Here is an 18656-nt window from a genome sequence, read left to right on the forward strand (position 1 = left end):
TGAAGCCTTAATATATAAGAAATCAGTCAGAAGACCTGTCATAGCCTATTTCTGAACAACAAAAACATTGCTAAGCTTAGAAGTGCTATGACTCCAATCTATTTAATAGATTATGAGTTGATCTGTATCCCTTTATCCCACCATCTACATGTGAAATCTTTCCACAGGCTCAAAAGTAAACTAGGTATTGAGACCAAATGATTAGTATATCTGAGGATTCTCCAGACTTAGAATGACCTAGGATAGCACTGGATTACTCAAAACCAATCTTGATCTGTGCTTGTACCACTAAAGCTGGGTCTGAACCAAAGTAAGTCTCTCAGGATGAAAGATACAGGTTTATAATACAGTTTGCCTGATTTTCATACTGCAAACAAATTATTTGGGAGGGAGGGATTACCGTATTCTGAAATAATATGAGATCAAACTGCTTGTTCCATACCCCCAAAAGGATTCTAATCCCCACTTGTTAAAATTAAACGCCTAATTTTTAAGTATAGTTAACAGGCATGTTCAAAACTAAAAAAATTTAAATTTATGGTATTTGTTATAAGTTGGAAAGTTTATGAAATAATTTTCTATATAACTGATGGACAAAATCCATATTAATTTATTAAGTGCTGTTTCAGTGAATGTTAAGGTTAAGTGAATACCATCTACATTACTTATTGGTTTTATTTTTGTTTGTATGTGTGTTTTTTTCTCACTTTTTTTTTTTTTTTTTTTTTGGTACGCAGGCCTCTCACTGCTGTGGCCTTTCCCGTTGCGGACCACAGTCCCCGGACGCGCAGGCTCAGCGGCCACGGCTCACGGGCCCAGCCGCTCCGCGGCACGTGGGATCCTCCTGGACCGGGGCAAGAACCTGCGTCCCCCGCATTGGCAGGCGGACTCTCAACGACTGCGCCACCAGGGAAGCCCCTGTATGTGTGTTTTTTAAACTTCTCAGGCTGTGAGGTTCTTTTTGGTTAGAAACATTTCTTTCATGTTAAAACTATCCTTGTAATTACATCTTCTATATAGAGCAAAATATCCATTGATAGGGTGGCAGTGTAGATTAGTAAAAAGAAACTAAAGCTAATTCTGCTACTGGTTTCCTCATTTGTAAAATGATAATACTATCTGTCCTACTTACGGCATGTGTTAACATAACCAAGTAAAAATCATGAAATTATTATGCCATACAAAATACTCAAAAATTTAAGAAATCAGAGAAAGGGACTATGTTACCTGAATTGTTATTTTTAAAAAGAGTGGGGAGTATTCAACAATGCATGGGATACCAAATCAATATCAAGAGGGTCCAGTCTTCCCAGCAAAGATCTTACAAATACTTAAGTGTTGACATGTAAATAACTACTTCTTTCAAAAAGCCTCAACACTGGCTTTTAGCAAATGTGAATTCCCTTACCCTTTTCCATTCCACTACTACTGAATCAGTTCCACATGTCTGCCTGGCCTCCAGAACTAAGTGCCCCTAAGATCCTCCTTCCACAAAAAGAAACTGCTCCCAGAAAGTACCTTGTTAGCTTTTTCAACCTGATAGAAGCCCATCCCTGATCTGATCAGTGCTGTCATTATCCTCCTTAATGTAATGTCAGGGCCCACTTTATCCTCTCCTAGGAGTTTTCCCCTCTCCCCTCTTCTTGACTACAAGGCATATCACCACCACAGACTTGGACATTCTAAAGTTCCCACTTTCTGACAATTTCTAGTTAGGGGATCCAAGAGAAGTTACTTCTGCTGATACTGTGCTTACCATAGATGAAACTGTCTTTCTGCATCCCAAATTTAGAATCTTGCATTTGTACTGTTCTTACTCTGTGTTAGATTCAGTGATGGAAATTCACAGAACATGATTCTGCTTCAGTGAAGTAATAGAAAGAAATAAGATGAACGTTCATATATAATTTAATGGAGAAATTAACAAGCAACAGATAATGGGGAGGTTCTATTAACATTACTGGTATTATCTTTCAACCATAAGGCTTTTTACCAGCTAACACTGAGACCTAAGCATTTTAATATATTGTTCCTAGACAAAAAATATGTTTTTGTTAGGCCCTACAGTTCTTTTCTTTGACTGTTCTAACAGACTCCTAGATAGACAGCCTTCTAAACAGATGTTTATATTTCCTCTAATCTTCCACAGGATCTAATTCGCATTCCTCAACTTCAATTCTAATATTAAGAAATAAGCACAAATTGACCTTTTCTTAAATGCTCATTTTATGTGCCTTACACATTTAAGAAATTTTACATTTAATAGCTTCGTTTTAATAAACAACCTGGAATACAATGTACCAGATGGACAAAACAAATTAGAAGAACACTCAGCAACATGGCCAGATCTTAGAAAAAAATAAGACAGAGGAGGATGGAGGGGACTATAAGAATTAGATTAAGACCTAATGTATAATTAAAACACAGGCACATAAAATAATAAAACCTTTTATAAGATATAAACAAAACGATACACACCAAACACATTTAAAGGTCATTTGTATAGGGACTAGTTATAAAAGAAAATGGAAGAACAGTCCTTTAACGAACCAGTGATAAATGGGTATGACACAAACTGAGGAATATCATTAACTCAATACGCCTGTACTTGAGGTTAAAAACTGGTACTTCAATATTGGAGAAGATAATCATGTGACTGTTTAGATACCTGGCCTTTCTCCCATCTATGGAATTCTTTCTGCTTTATTTAAATCCATGGTTGTCTGTGGGACCTTATCATCACCCTGACACTTCAGGCCATGTTCCCATTTGAGTATAGTAGTATTTTGTAAGGATTACTTTTTCTTCAACTCTCAGCTTGATATTTTTCTTTTTAAATGGCACTCCAAAACAAGGTACAATAGCTAGTATAAAAAGATGCAAATTTTGTGCATTTTAAATTCTGCATGCATCTAAATTACACTGTGTCTCATAAGCAGCAACATGTTTTGAGATACAATTTTGGACTAGTTAACATGAAATTCTCTGCATTTCTTTACTCCTTTGTCTTTGAACTGTCAATAGTGGATACCAGAAGTTAAACCTGTATTACACAACTATGGTAGGGTTAAGGGGGAATTCCCCCAGCTTAGCAACAGTGGAGAGCTAGAGCTGCTACCACCTCACAGTCCAAAGGGTAAAGGGAAGTGTGGCTACTGGGACCTAGAAGAATAGTGGCAGGAGAGGGCCTCTTGACAGAGGTAAAAACAACAACAACAAACTGGTACTTCAGACAAAGCCATCCTCTTTCATAACAAACAAAGCTGCCCCAAATTTTAAACAGTAATTTTTAAAATTGTGATAAAATATACACAACATAAAATTTACCATTTCAGCCATTTTTAAGTGTAGGGTTAACAATAATTTAAGTTGTCATTGTCCCTTTAATACCTTTAACTGTGTAGCAGGGTAATACTATATAAACGTGAATAATCTTTTTTAGATTATTTTCTACTCTAAAAAAATTATGAAAGCACCTGGTATGTACAAAAATATATATTTATTGAACAGGTACAGGGGAACCCTAAGGGTACAGACAATATAATTCATCATCATTGTATCATAACATACATTGTACTGATGTCTGAGATTTACATTTTATTTGCCAAAAGAACAGTGACAAAGATGTAACAGATCAAGTTCACTAAGATTAAATTTTTTGAAGTTTTTGTTTTTACTTTAAGCATTGTGGTCCAGGAAAAGAAGGATCTGGATTTCTCCTGAAGTAATGCCTTTGAGTAGTGCCCTGGAAGATCAGATAGTGCTATACACAGGTTCTAGGATCCCCTCCCTTAACCCCCTGTTAAGTAGAAGAAAAAAATAGGGCAAAAGAGTTTCACGAGAAACTTGTAAATGAAAACTTGGAAATTTGCTCTCCCTTCCTCCTTACCAGCTAGTGGGTCCCCTTTATTTTAACGCTTTATTTTCAGTTATCAGGATAAAAACTGACTTGATTAACTAAATCTGTGGCAGTTTCAAAAGCAGGTGGAAAAATTGTGTTTGAGGGTGAATGTTACCCTCAGGACATAGGATACTGAAAAAGGAGAAAAAATAAGAAAGTTATTGATCTGAATAATTCACTTTATAAGCATTTCCAGTTGACAGATTGAATTACTCTGCAAGGACCACTACTACCTATGCCAAAAGTTCCTGAGAAAACTTAACCAAAGTAAGCTCTTAATGCTGCCAAGCAATTGATTTTAAGTATCTGGCATAGGGTAGGCAAACTGATAAGGAAATTTTACTATCTACTCACTTGAACATTTCATCCTTCAAAAGTTTAAAGAGAATAATAATGTACATCAATGATGATTTAAAATCCATTGTCAAGGTGATCATTCAGGATATTTTCTTTAATACTACCTGTTACTCAATCTTTTATTATCTAGCTGGTAGGAAGTATTCCACTTTTTAAACTAAATTAAGGAGCTACACAATTTCCATAGGTGGAAGCATTGCAAAATAATCTCCTTTAACTTAAAGCCTCTAAGAGAGCTTCTATGAACCCACTACTCCCTAATGTCACTTAGATAGTACTATCCATTGAAGTAAAAGGTAAATGGGCCCCAATGAAAGAAAAGAACTTTTTTCTCAAAATGGACAAACCCACTCCTAAGGATGCTAGGAATAAGCTGTGACTATGAAAAGCAGTATTTGAGTTTCAAGGTGACTACTTTAATCACACCCTTTTAATCCTAACTTCAAATAAGATGACTTGTGTCTTGCTAGCAAATTCTGAGGTAGTAAAGGAATAGCTAACAAATTGTGAGAATCTTGTAATAATCCAGAAAAGATATGAAATAAGTAAGGGAAAAGGATAAAAAGAAAAAAAAAGCCAGAGCAATTAAGCCTATATTCAACCATATGTGTTTTATTACTATATTAACAATGTCTTACCTTGTGGAATTCTCTTCTGAGAAAAATAGATACAATTTTGTCCCTAAAAAAATTTCAGGTAGAAAAGTTGAAATGTTAGTTTCAAATAGAAAGTCTTTTGAAAATGAAAAGTTACAAAATGCTAGCATAGTACATTTAGATTATTATGACATTTGGTATTAACAAAGCCTAAGAAATATTAAGTCTCAAATAATAAAAGTATGTTATTATCTTCATTAAAATATTTATTATAAAATTTATTATTGTATTATAAAAATACTCTACTATCAAATCATTTTTGCTAAGTACATAATAATGAGTGGCACATTTTCATATTCTAAGACATTAGTACTTAATTGGGTTTTACTCTTGCCAAGATTTGATATTCTGAAGGGTACCTTTTTTTTTTTTTTAGCTATTCTACATGTCATAAAAGTCATCCCTTTAAAGTGTAAAATTCAGTTACACAACCATCACCACCACCTAATTCTAGAACATTTTCATCACTCCAATAAGAAACACTATTCTGAAGGGTATTTTTATTCCCAGGAAGAAACATCTTAACAAATTTAATTTAAAAGATATACAAGAAGCATACTCTTTACAACACTATGATCAAATTTGTTTTTTTTTTAAATGTGTAGAACAAAGACCAGAAGGGAAAACAAATATCCAAAAATTATAAGAGTGGCTGTATTTGGAGAGCATTATTATAGTGACTCTTTTTCATATATTTCCTCAAAACTAAAATTTTATAATATTAACTTTATAGTTCTTAAAAAAGTAAAGCAAAAACATACATTTTCTAGAGATATAAGCTAGAATTTGTTCTACAACCCAAAGGAAAAACAGAAATACAAGTTGACACTTTTTTAAAAGTCCACTATATTTTTTATTAAATGTTTTTCAAAGTAGATAAAGTAAGTATAAAGTTAAAAAAAAAAAATTTGGCCACACTTACTAATCTGGTTGAAAAGCCACAGCTGCATCTTACTTTATGACAAATTGACTGTTTCATTACTTTGGCATCTGGGCATCTACTTCTTAATGGTCATTTCTGAAATAAAGATGTAATTAAGAACATATTATAACAAAAATATAAAATCTTTAAGGACAATTATCTAAGTATTAGTGACTAGAGGGAACTATCAAAACAGTTCTTAAGCAACCTTCTAATAAAAAACATTAACTGGGCTGAGAATGAGGTGGGAGAGACCACAATTATACAGTTATGCTACACATTCTCAGTATAAAAATCTACAACCGCTTCAGTCCTCAATCCCTTTCACCCATCAGACTCTTGCAATTCCTAAGGATGCCACTTACAGACCGGAAAAAGAGGAAAGGAAGACGTAGAAAAGGAACCCTAAAATTGCACATCTGGCTTTTTGGTTTTGTTTTTTGTTTTTCTGGCTGCACCATGCAGCTTTCGGGATCTTAGTTCCCCAACCAGGGATGGAACTCAGGCCCAGGTAGTGAAAGCGCCGAGTCCTAACCACTGGACTGACAGGGAATTCCCTAAAATTGCACATTTGAAAACAGTAAGTTAATTGCTTATTTATTATGCTTATCTGTTTCTCCCTCACATCTATAAGAAATCTAAGCTCCAAAGGAGATTTTTTTCTGTCTTATTTGCTGGTATCTCTTGAGCACCTAAGACAATGACTGCCATGCCCTAAGTGTTCAGTAAATATTCATCGAAAGAATGAATAACTTTATGAATGATTTAATGTTAATTGATGAAATATTTAACCAGACAGTATGTCAAAATGGCAGTCTCAAAATGTCATTTCTTCCATACATACACCATTAATGTTAATGCCAACTACATCATCAGTATTGTTTCTTTTCGCCAACAAACAAAGCCCATAATTAAAAGACAACCAAGGGCTTCCCTGGTGGCGCAGTGGTTGAGATGCAGGGGACACGGGTTCGTGCCCCGGCCCGGGAAGATCCCACATGCCGCGGAGTGGCTGGGCCCGTGAGCCATGGCCGCTGGGCCTGCGCGTCCGGAGCCTGTGCTCCGCAACGGGAGAGGCCACAACAGTGGGAGGCCTGCGTACCACAAAAAAAAAAATAAATAAATAAAAGACAATCAAGACATGGTCCCCGAACTTCAAGGAACAGAATAAAGGCATCTATTACTTTGTAATTTTATTAGTGCAACCTCTGGGAAAGACTCCTAGAAGGGGAACTGCTGGACGTGTGATCTTCCTAAATATTGCCAAATAGTGTGGGTGAGGGTCTTTTTCTTTTGCAAACATGTATGTTCTTTGAGGAGACAGCTAGGAATATAAGAATAAATCTATTATAAGGAGTGAAAAGTTGATCTCAACAATAACCCTCAAGGAACCCAGTAGTACCCCGTACCTCCCATCCTGTAGCTGAATTAATATTCCACAAAATGCTGCTCTTTTAGTAAAAAAAAAATTGGGGGGGGGAATACAAATATTATTACAGAATTGCTTTTCTTCCTTTCAACAAGTGGTGGAAGAATAAACCAAAATCATTTTTAAATGGTTGTCTACAGAGAAAAGAGAAAGCAAGTTGGAAAGGACAGGCATGCAAGTTAGACTCCTCAGAATATATCTTGTTTCATAGTTTCTACTTTGAAGACATGTTTTAAAGTCAAATGAACATCAAACGATAATGACATTTTGAACATCAAAATGATAATGACTACCACTGACTGAAACATTAAATGTATTTTTTTTAAATCCATCATCTTTGGTTGTCACTAGAGCAAGAACTAATTATCCTGAAAATTGATAATAGAAAAGAATCAAGTATTTATCCAGCCTTTCTTATATGAAAGGTATCCCCAGAGTAACCAGGCAGTCAGTAAGTGAAAGCCCTCTTTTATAGGATTCCAAAAAATAAATGTAGAAGGAATGACAGAATTAGAGAATACCCATTTTGTAATAGTTAATGAAATAATAAATCTAAAAATTGATCAATGGTTGCTAAAACCATTAGATAAAAGGTTGATGGGAAACTTTATAATGGATAATCAGGCTACAAAACCTGAACCCAGTGATTAACCTTAACATCATTAAAAAGGGATCAACCAGAGTTCATGCGCAGAAGTATTCATCACTGTTCATTAGGTATTTATCCTGGGAGCTCCAATTTCAAAAGATATCCATAATATGACCACTTTTACCACCTCCACTCTTATGATGGTCCAAGCCACCTTATTTCTCATCTGCATTACTGTAATAGTTCTCCATTTGATCTCCTAGCTTCTTCCCTTGCTCACCTCAACAAATCAGTCAGATTAGTGCTTTTCAAAAGAAAATCAGATCATGTCATTCTTCTGCTCAGACCCTCTAATTGAGTACATCTCATCAGTTTCAAAGCCAAAATCCTTACAAAGACCATAAGGACCACGATCTGATTTTACCTTCCCCAACTCTAACCTTATCTCCTACCACTCTCCCTCTTGTTCACTCCATTTTAGGCACATTGACCTCTTTCCTTAAACACATCAAGCATGTTCTCACTTCAGTGCCTCAGGACTTGTACTAATTCCTCCTTCACTTCCTTTAGGACTTGGTTTTTAAAAGTTATCTAATTAAAGAGATACACCCTGGTATCCCAGGCAAGCCCAAAATATCTGCCTCGGATTTCCTCATCTGGCAGAGAATATGTAAGGATAAGTCAGTCATAAATTTTGGAGATGATAATCATTTGAAACACAAATGTAATCAATTTTCGTATCTTTGTATCTAAATATCTATGAAGTTATACTGTCTCTTTTAAAAGATTCTTATGGTCCAAACTTCAAAGAATTAATGAAGATATAGCTACCATAGTGTGCGTGGCTTTTTTTTTTCAGTTTTTCTTTTGTTTTTAAATCATCTGTATCATAACCCTAGAAAGAAGTGGTGAAAGATTTGAATTATATGAGTCCCATTAAAAAATAACTAGCAAAATAAATGGCATTCCCTTTCCTCCCACTCCTTTAGGGATTTGTTTGAGATTACATTATAAAATTCCAAGTAATCTCAGAAAAAGTTTAACTACTTCCACATTTATCTGTTACCTTTTAGGCACCATGACCACCAGAAAGAATCAAAAGAACTCACAAACTGTAACATGACTAGACTAGCTATGACATGGTAGGGATGTTTGAACTTAATTATTTTTCTTTAAATAAACAAACTCCTCCTGGGCTAAGGCCTACGCTGCCTTTTAAACATCCTGCGTGTGGTGGCCAAGCTTCAGGGTCTTAAGAGAAATAGCCAGGGGACAGAGAAAACAGCAAGTATGACTCAGTGATCATACTTAATAGTCTCTGAAGACCAAAACAAAGATACCAGTTCTGGCAAGAGTTCTCTAGAATTGCCCCAAAACTGACTTATCCACATACCTTTCATCTGAACAATCTATTTTCCCTTAGTTTAAGGCTCACAAAGCATTTGTTATGTGCCTATCAGACCTTACGTACAAAAATAAACCAGAAGTATTATGAAAACCATCAGCTGGGGTTCTAAGAGTTAGATGATGAATCTAATGTTAAATCTGCTTTTTGGGGGAGGGACGTGAAGAGAACTCTTGAATATTGTTGTGCAGAAATGCCCCCATTCATCTGGAAATCAGACTTTCAGCAAGTTCAACCACTTGAAAAAAGGCTAGATATTAAAGCAACCTTTTACTGAGCAACTTCTGTGTGCCAGAAATTTACATTAGCTTGCTTAATTCTCAGAGCTTCCCTACGGGAAAGGTATTAACAAAACAGAGTGGTGAAATAACTTGTGCAAACCAGAAAAAGACGGCTCCAAAATGCAAAATCTCAGCCTTTCTTTTTCACTGTTATAATCTGCAGTAAACTGGAATAAAACTATTAGTCACAAATACCACATTTGCCCCATAGGAGTAACATGTAAATCCAGGCTGCTCATTTGAGAAATTTGTTCCATTCTTCCACAGCTGTTTTAAATAAGAGGACAAAAGAGGAAGGTTCACTGTTGTACATTAATAAGAAACATGTAGCATTAGGGATGAATCAGAAGAATATGCTACATTTAGCTCTAAGGGAACTGAGTAAGAGAAAGTGAGGCACAGCATAGCTCACTAATTAGTATTCATTCATAATGATTAACCTGACTCAACTCTAAGTGACTGATGGCTATTCCATATGCGCTGAGAAGTCAGGGAAGAAATGTTAATACAGTGGGTAACAGATATTTACCAAAATAGTTTCTGTAGTTTTCTGGATGTCTGAAATACTTCTCTTTCTCTCCTGATGTATAGATATATACATACACATACATACATTAAGGTTTTTCATTAACTTCTTAAATTTACAATAAAATTATTAGTTATAATTCCTAATTTTTCTTTTCCGGAAAATTCTCTCATGTGGAACATGAGAGAACATAGTTCCTGACACTATGAGATGACACTTATTGGCTTCAGTTCTTTATACTCAACAGAATCCGATTTTTTAACATGTCATTAATCAGAAAATATTTGTAGGAATATTTTCTTTCTAAACTGTACATTTAATTTGTTACTAGATGCACCCACTGCTTATCGTACAATGAAAGTAACATACCTATTCCAAAATAAAAAATCAAGGTGATTACCTAACTATCAAGACGCATTACTCTGGGACTTCCCTGGTGGTCCAGTGGGTAAGACTCCATGCTCCCAATGCAGGGGGCCCAGGTTCAATCCCTGGTCGGGGAACTGGATCCCACATGCACGCCACAACTAAGTGTCCATATGCTGCAACTAAAGATCCCACATGCCACAACTAAAGATCCCCCATGCCACAATGAAGATCCCACGTGCCACAACTAAGACCCGGCACAGCCTAAATAAATTTTTTTTTTTTTAAAAAGACACATTACCCAGGAACTGTGGCCTTACTATACTAATGTCTTCAGTTATTTGGAGAAAGTGAAGACTGCTTGGAACAAATTATCCCTATTGACTAAAAGACACGCCATTTAAATAACTTACTGCTTTACACAGAGCAGAGACTCAACAGATTCATGATTAAAAGTTTCCCAAAGACCTAAATACATTATGCTAGTCTTCTAAATACTTGATTGTGTCCTGGGAATTTTCAGCATAAATTAACACACAAAAAAAACCTCCCTCACAATCTCAAATCATTGCACTAATGGTTAAGAATGATGAAGGAAAGGGGAGGGAAGGTAAGGACACACTCTTCCAGGATACCAATTATAAATAATGCAACCTTCACCTATGGTGTTTGCTGTTTTGTTTTGCATTTTAACAAAATGGAAGTACACAGCATATGGAGTATGTATTGTTTCTTGAAACTTTATCATACACACCTCCTCTCCCTATAGTTAGTTAGTGTTTGTCTCTTTCTCTCCTTCCCTTCCTTCCTCTTGCACACAATATGAATAACTGTTACTTTTTTAAACTTTGTTTTATATACAAACATGCTACTCACATTCTGGCTATGACAATAAAATATATTTCTTAGTTTAAAAAAAAAAAAGACCTCTTAACATATGAGTCTATGTAGAACATTAAGGTAAATATCTCCTGGGTTAGTTTTCTTCTATGTGTTCAACATTATACGTAATGAAGAGATATATACAAATAAATATCACAGAACCTGTGGCTTTACTGTTTTTCATGAATTTTAATACCACACACAATAAAATATTCACTATGGAGAGGAACTTGGTATTAAAGCAGATTTACTTTGACTCTATTCCAGGGGGTTGAGTTACTTGAATACCAAAAGACTTCAGTATTTGATAGTCTCTTCTTGAAGATGCTGTAATATGTATGTGCCCCACAAACTGTTACCCAACTGCATTAACTTCCTCAAAAGTGGAAACAACTTTTATAAAGCTCACTTCAAGCCCTTTCATTTTCTAGGGGATAACCAATAACTTCAAAAATAGAAGTCAACCTAGAAGAGTTACATTTTTTTTCCTAAATTCCTCCTTTATCTGCTAGGAAGAAAATACTATCTTCATTCTTTAGTAGTTCTGGTAGACTCCAAATACTTTTTAGCAATGTAACAGATACAATTTTTCGCCACACTCAAACTCTAATTTCTCATGGTAAGCACTGCACAAAGAACAATGAAAGAAAGAATGACCAATGCCTTCAAACTGGAAATTAGTTTCCAGCAAAATTAAAAGTAGAATTCATGTCTCATGGAAGAATTTTCAATAAATCCATATCACAAAGCAATCAATATAAGCTATACCTGTTTTCTCTGAACTACAACTATGAAATATTATTTCTCCTAAAATCCACAAACCTTTAGTTATGGCCATCAGATAATTCAAAGGAATTCAGTGGCCCTCTATAACTTGGTCCTCCTTCATTATACATAAAGAACTTGCCTAATATTCTATATTTAAATTGCATGTAGAAAGAAAAAATGGTAAGAAGGAGGGTGAAAAAGAAAACCTCATAAATTGGCCATATTAGAAACAACAGATTTTGAGACTGGGGGAAAAAAACTGAAATCATTTTATATTTTATAGGGGAAGAAACTTGAAGAAGCATATGAGCAAGGAAAGAACTGAAGTTCATATTATAAATGGTATTTTACCCTAGAATTACCAATTCCAACAGATCTAAAATAGGTGTTTTAGCTTAATACATACATAGCATATGTAATCAGAACGGATCGCAATGTTGAAGAGTTTAAATGAATTCATGAATTCTGAGTACAGTATATAAATTAACGGAAATTAGAAATGGTCTATGTATCCTTTACTGATGACAGAATTCCAATAAGTAACCTGATTCCTTGGTGCAGCTTTTTAGGACAGTCTGTGCCGGATGGATCACTGCTCTCGCCCATTATGGCATTTCTTACTTAGATGACTAATTAAATGCACCATTAGCTAATGTTCATAACGATAAGAAAATATATGCCAATATCCTGTTTTCAACCTGGTAGCTTAATAAAAGGACTACTGCCCATTTGACGATTGCTGGTCCACTAAACCAGTTCATAAAAGAGGAATAAACCTCAAAGTTAAGTAGTGGAATAGCAGAGTATATATATAACATCAATTGCATTTATACAAAAACCCATTGTATACAGCCTGCACTGGACCAAAAATAAAAAAATTCACAGAGAAATAAGAGTTCTCAAATTTAAATCTATATTCTAGGAAAGATCAGATTAGGGTAAGGACAAAAAGCATAGTATATTCAATATTAAAAATATAATACTTAGAGAATAAAAATCACTTTCAACATCATGGACATTTACCTTACATTAAGTATTTCTCTATCACCCAACTCACATTTAGACTGTTTACAACAGTATGTATGTGGAAGGGCATTTGATCTACTCAATTTCACAAAAATTACAGCCTCCCATTTAGTCCCAAAGGCACAAGTGAACAAAATAACATTATTATAAAGTGCTGTCTTGGTAGCAAAGAAAAATATGCAGAACAGACAGACTCATACTAAAGGAATAATTAACAAGAGCTGTGGTTCATGAAGAAATACTCTAGCTTCGGTGACATCATGGTAACTACGAGAGTTTGCCTTTATGATTTTCCCCCCAAACCAAGTTGGATATGTCCCAAGTTAAATAACAGCTCCTGTTTCACTCCTAGATATCACTTTTTTTAGCTTTAAAATAGAAGTACATAAGTCAATTTAAAATGCAAACTGGTATAAAGGCTTAAAACTTATTGTTTAAAGAAAGCACTGATTCTAACTTAAAAAAAAAAAGGCCTTAATGACTTTCCTAAAGCAGAGGAGGAGTTTCATCGTTTTCAACCTACCAATGCAAATAAAAAAGGCTATAAAGGATGCTGCTTTATATAGAATATTTATATAGAATAACATGCATGTGTCCCCCCATTCCTTCCATATATATTTGTCTCTGTCTCTCCCTCTCCCAGGGCTGTGTATGTGTATATGTGTGTGATGTTTCTTCCTCCCTGCCTCTATTTTGGTCACTCTATGTCCCCTCTCCTTCTTGCTGACTTCTATTACACTCTATAGCTGGCTTCTAAGCACTGATATTCAGAAAGAAAGCATTTTATCAGATTGTAGCCTGTGGCAAAGTGAATTAGAAAAATAGCCACAAAATGAAAAAAAGAAAAAAAAATCATTCAATTAGTTGAAAATAGATAAAATGAAAGCCACAAATTTTCCTTTAAAATGCCTAAATACATACCATACATATGACTTTAATAAAGTTAGTAGAGTTAATCTAGCAGATTTATTTACAGGATTTTGAGCTAAATATATGGGGAGAGGGGGTATTAAAAGAGTTAGTTTAATACAACAATTATGAGCACTGGCTTTGGAATCAGCTTTGAGTTCGTGTCCTAGCTCGACACTAACTGTATGATCTTGGGCAGGTTACTTACTCTCTCAGCCTATTACCTCATTTCTAATGTTGTGAGGATGGCCTGTGATAACACCTGTAAGACAGTTTGCATGGTACCTAGCACACAGTGAGGGCTCAGCACACATTACATCTAAAACGTGCAGTCAACGTTTATCACTCTTTTTGTCTGCCTAGCATCTGAACTTCCCTTCTTAAGTCTGGGAACTTCCCCACCTTATGTTTTCAGAAGATCAAAGAGTTTTCCACATCTTAAATTTAAGAACTTCACACCATCTCATGATTTCAGAAGATGAGACACTTTTCCGCATGTCCTACACGGCCAGGACACGGGCTATGCCAAACACACATGCCCAGCCCAGAGAAGAAATGGGCAACTAACAAGCAGGACAATAAGAGACCAGAAAGAACTCTCTCTCACACTAATGGTGGAGCAACTGCAGGAAGGTCAAGTCTGGGGCAGAGGTGGCAGCACTTATAGTCAACCAGTGCTAGCCGTGTCACTGGGGCAGGCTGTGGCGTCTGTCAGTCTGTCTCTAGATGGCACTGGCAACCTCATGGGAATCGTTGTGCAATGTGATTTCGGGCACTGTTTCTGGCTGCTCAGCCCTGAATGTGATTCTCTAACTCTCAAAACAATTTGATGAGCCACTGAGCTCTATCCAATATCCTTTTAAAATACACGATACGCTTTTACTGCCACCAAGAATTGTGACGGAAACAATCAGGCAGGGGGAACATCCATTCTCACCTACCCCACCCCCACAGGGGAAAAAGATTCTGTTTTTAATCTCTCCAAAGAAACACAAAAGTAATGTTCACTTTCAACCAACGGATTTATCCTGTGAAGTTTTGGAAACCTTATTTCTATAAATTTTGGATAATAATTTTCCTAATTTGGAATATGAGAAATGTCTAATCAGTTTTAGATTTATTTCAAAGGAACACAGACAAGGCGAAGTGATGACACAGGAAAATACGCATGTGCAAGGAGTAAGTATCATTAAGGTAAGAGAAATTATCCCAACATGCCTGAAATCAACCTCACTGTATTCCCAAGCGCCTTCTTCCCAGCAGGAGCTTTTCACTTGGGGTTCTATAACCAAGGAGTCCCTCTTCCTCTTAAGGGTTATTTTAAGGTCCAAAAAATTTTAATTATCATCAAAAGGCCTTAAACATTCGTATTTTGTTTTAGCAAATAACTCTAAAATATTTGTATAACAAAACCATTCAAATCTCTGTTAAAACAGTGCAGAGCAAGTCAGTGCCTGATTGCCACAGGCTGATTTTTCAGTATGTAAAATACACTCCTCTCCCTCTGCCAGATTTCTCTGCATGGCCATTTTATAGTTCAGTAATGCTTTTTCCACTGTTTAGAATGTTAAAACTCAAATCTGTTCATTTTATTACTTGTCAATATAAATGTAATATAAGGTTTGTCGGGAGTGTGAAAATGGCGGGTTAAATATGTACTTTTTTAACCCCAGGAGCCAGTTACCATATAGAGTTGAATGTTTTAATGAATAAAAGAGCAATCTAAACAAAAGAGCAATCTTTAAAAAGTGATAGTCTTTTCAGATTAAAATTAAAAAAAAAAGAATCAAGCATTTAGAAATGTATATTGACTTCTAATCTATAGCTATCATATTAAAAACTCAGTAGAAAAAAAACTGAATTTCGACAGAGATTTGTGAAAGAAAATTAAAAAGGCCACAAAATTGTAGGGCTCATGACAATAATACATTAGCGCTATGTTACAGGACAGAAGCTGTTGAGACCTTGAGAGTTAAGCAACTTACCCAAGGAACCTATCTTCTGATTTAGCTGAGTGATGTCATTAAGACACCTTCAGCTTGTTCTTCAAACATTCAAAATAAAGTTAATTGCACATTGCACACCATATGGTATTAATTCCTGGATTTAAAATGACAAAAAGTACTAAATCCAAGGCAAGTAATTTCAAAACTCAACTGTTAATACTCTTTTTAATATAAAGTTCTGACTTACGATAATTTATAAATACCCTGGACTTATCAATGTAGAAAAAATCATCAAGAAATGTAAAAACTTTTCATAGTATCCATAACTCCCAAGGTGTGTAAAATCATTTTTGCCTAAGTGCTGAGGGCTATTCCATTAATCACCAGTCATAATTTATTGGCTGTTATTTCCCGGATTCTGTCAGAACATAACTTATACTAAACACCACGTATTTAAATTTATGCCATTTAACAACAACAAAAAAAAATTTTCTGGTCATAATCTACCTGCTCTAAAAAGACACCATAATCCCTCATGGAAAAGTTCCTTTGTATTTGGTTACATTATATTAAACACAGAAGGAGCTCTGTACTCAGGAGAGTAAGAAGAAAAAGTTCACAAAAAATCAAACTCTTCTTTAAATGAGGCATGTCCAAGTCAGCCTAACAAACTAGCTATATTTACGTTTCATGAGAGGCCTAGGAGAAGCAGGTCTAAAAAAGAACTAAGGCTAGCTTTGGATGACTACCCTGTTAAGAAGAGTAACTTATGCTATGAAACTACAGTTAACAGCCAAAACATTTAAAAAAAAAAAAAAAAGGAAGCCAACAGACTCCCCATCAAAATAAGGTGCAAGAACAAAAAGTACATGATACCCAGAAGAGAACAGGGAGTAAGTATGTGTATAAAGAGACAAAGAAGGTTTACAGCAAAAATGGCAAACCCAAGGCACATGTACTGCTATTTCCCCTTCTTCAAAACTGGCCTATGCAAGTAACAGGTGACAGCTCTGTAGAGGTTAGCAAAGGCCTCAAAATCCTCTAGATGGCTATTACAAAGAAATGGGAATTATCAGACCAAGCAAAATATTGCCATTCCCTGTTTAGACTGACTGGAAGAATGTTACTCAGAAAAACTATTAAGGAGGAAAGGAGTGTTAAGGAAAAACAATAACAGTAAGCCACAAATATTTACTGAACTATTTGTTTTATTTTTAAGGTTACATACACTGTTTCATTTAGTCCTCACGACAAACTTCAAAACTACTCTTACACCCACTATACAGACAGGAAAAACACCGAGGCTTACAGAATTTTAAACAACCAACTTGCCAGAGTCATACATACACTAGTGGTGGTACTGGAGCTCTAACATGGACCTGAGCACTTTACCACTCCTTTTAATGGATCGGGCAGTTCAACTGACCTAACCCTCTATCCATCCTCCCATGTAAATCCACCAGGACAGATTTTTTTTAAGTAAAAGTTTAATTATTTAAGTATTAGCATGTTTCTAATTGAAAGTCTGGAAAATATAATGGATGTACCAAAAGTCCTATCTTTTTTATTGCTTTTATAATTAGCATTTTAACGAACACCTTGTACATAAATCTCTGTGCACATTTTTATTCCATTTATAAAATATTATAAATGGAATTCTGGTCAAACAGTGTGAATATATTCTGCCAGAACATCTGATTTTAATATTACTGAATTGATGAAGAGATTATGGTTCCTTAAGAAAAACAACTGTGCCTTATTCTCCCTTACCCACAATGCCTAGGCACATGAGCAAGTCTTCTCATGACTGCTGAATGAATGGAGGGTTCTCTCCCCTTAGCACACAGTCAGAGACTTGGAGAAGAGAAAAATAAACAGAGCAGGCTCCCAAATTAGAAGACAACAGTTATGCCACATATCGAATTCATTAGTGGGCTGCATAAAACTCTTCTTAGGGAGAGAAGAACATGAACGTTAACATTGCCATTCAATGTATTTCCATGTGTTTAAAATATATTTCCATGTGTTTGGTTATTTTATAGTACATTTAAAGAATACAGTATTTTAGTAGGTATATAACACACTGAAGACATTACTTCTCCCAGTTTATTATCTATATGCCTTAATCTGCTATTGTCCATGGAAATCATTTCAGAACACGTTCATATAGAAAATTCAGAGCTAAATATTTTAATAGTAACTAGAGTTGCTATTTTACTTTGATTTTCCATATCATCTATTTCCATCAAGTTCTAATGATATCATAGCAGGCAATGTCCCCATAAAGATGAAAAAGATTGACAACAAAACATTGTATCAGCAGGCACTGATCCAGCACTTTAGACGTATTAATTTAATCTTTATGACATTACATGATATTATGATTATTAATCTCTCTATTTTATAGGTAAAGAAACTGAAACAGAGAGAGATTAGAAACCTGCTTGTTTTGGGACTTCCCTGGAGGTCCAGTGGTTCAGACTCTGCGCTTCCACTGCAGGCGACACAGGTTCGATCCCTGGTTGGAAACTAAGATCCCGCGTGCCACGCGAGTGCCCCAGAAAAAAAAGAAACTTGCTTGTTTTTTTGAACCTAGGTATTCTGGCAGCCACACTTCTAATCACTACACAGAACTGACTCGCAGCATCAAGCAAAAAGCACTGAACAGCTTTCCGTGGACATTGGTGACACAG

General features: G+C 35.4%; 1 protein-coding gene across 1 annotated transcript in view; it reads right to left on the reverse strand.

The window, feature by feature from the left end:
* The window catches only part of FRS2 (fibroblast growth factor receptor substrate 2), a 117150-nt gene that overhangs the window by 67945 nt on the left and 30549 nt on the right, over nt 1-18656 (reverse strand). The window contains exons 2-3 of the mRNA XM_065887291.1: nt 5837-5932; nt 4897-4939 (exon numbers count right to left, since the gene is read on the reverse strand). The gene's annotated coding sequence lies outside the window, so the exon portion shown is untranslated. The remainder of the gene's footprint in view (nt 1-4896; nt 4940-5836; nt 5933-18656) is intronic.

The sequence above is a fragment of the Phocoena phocoena genome, chromosome 11 (assembly GCF_963924675.1).
Source record: "Phocoena phocoena chromosome 11, mPhoPho1.1, whole genome shotgun sequence".
In the NCBI taxonomy this organism is placed as follows: domain Eukaryota; kingdom Metazoa; phylum Chordata; class Mammalia; order Artiodactyla; family Phocoenidae; genus Phocoena; species Phocoena phocoena.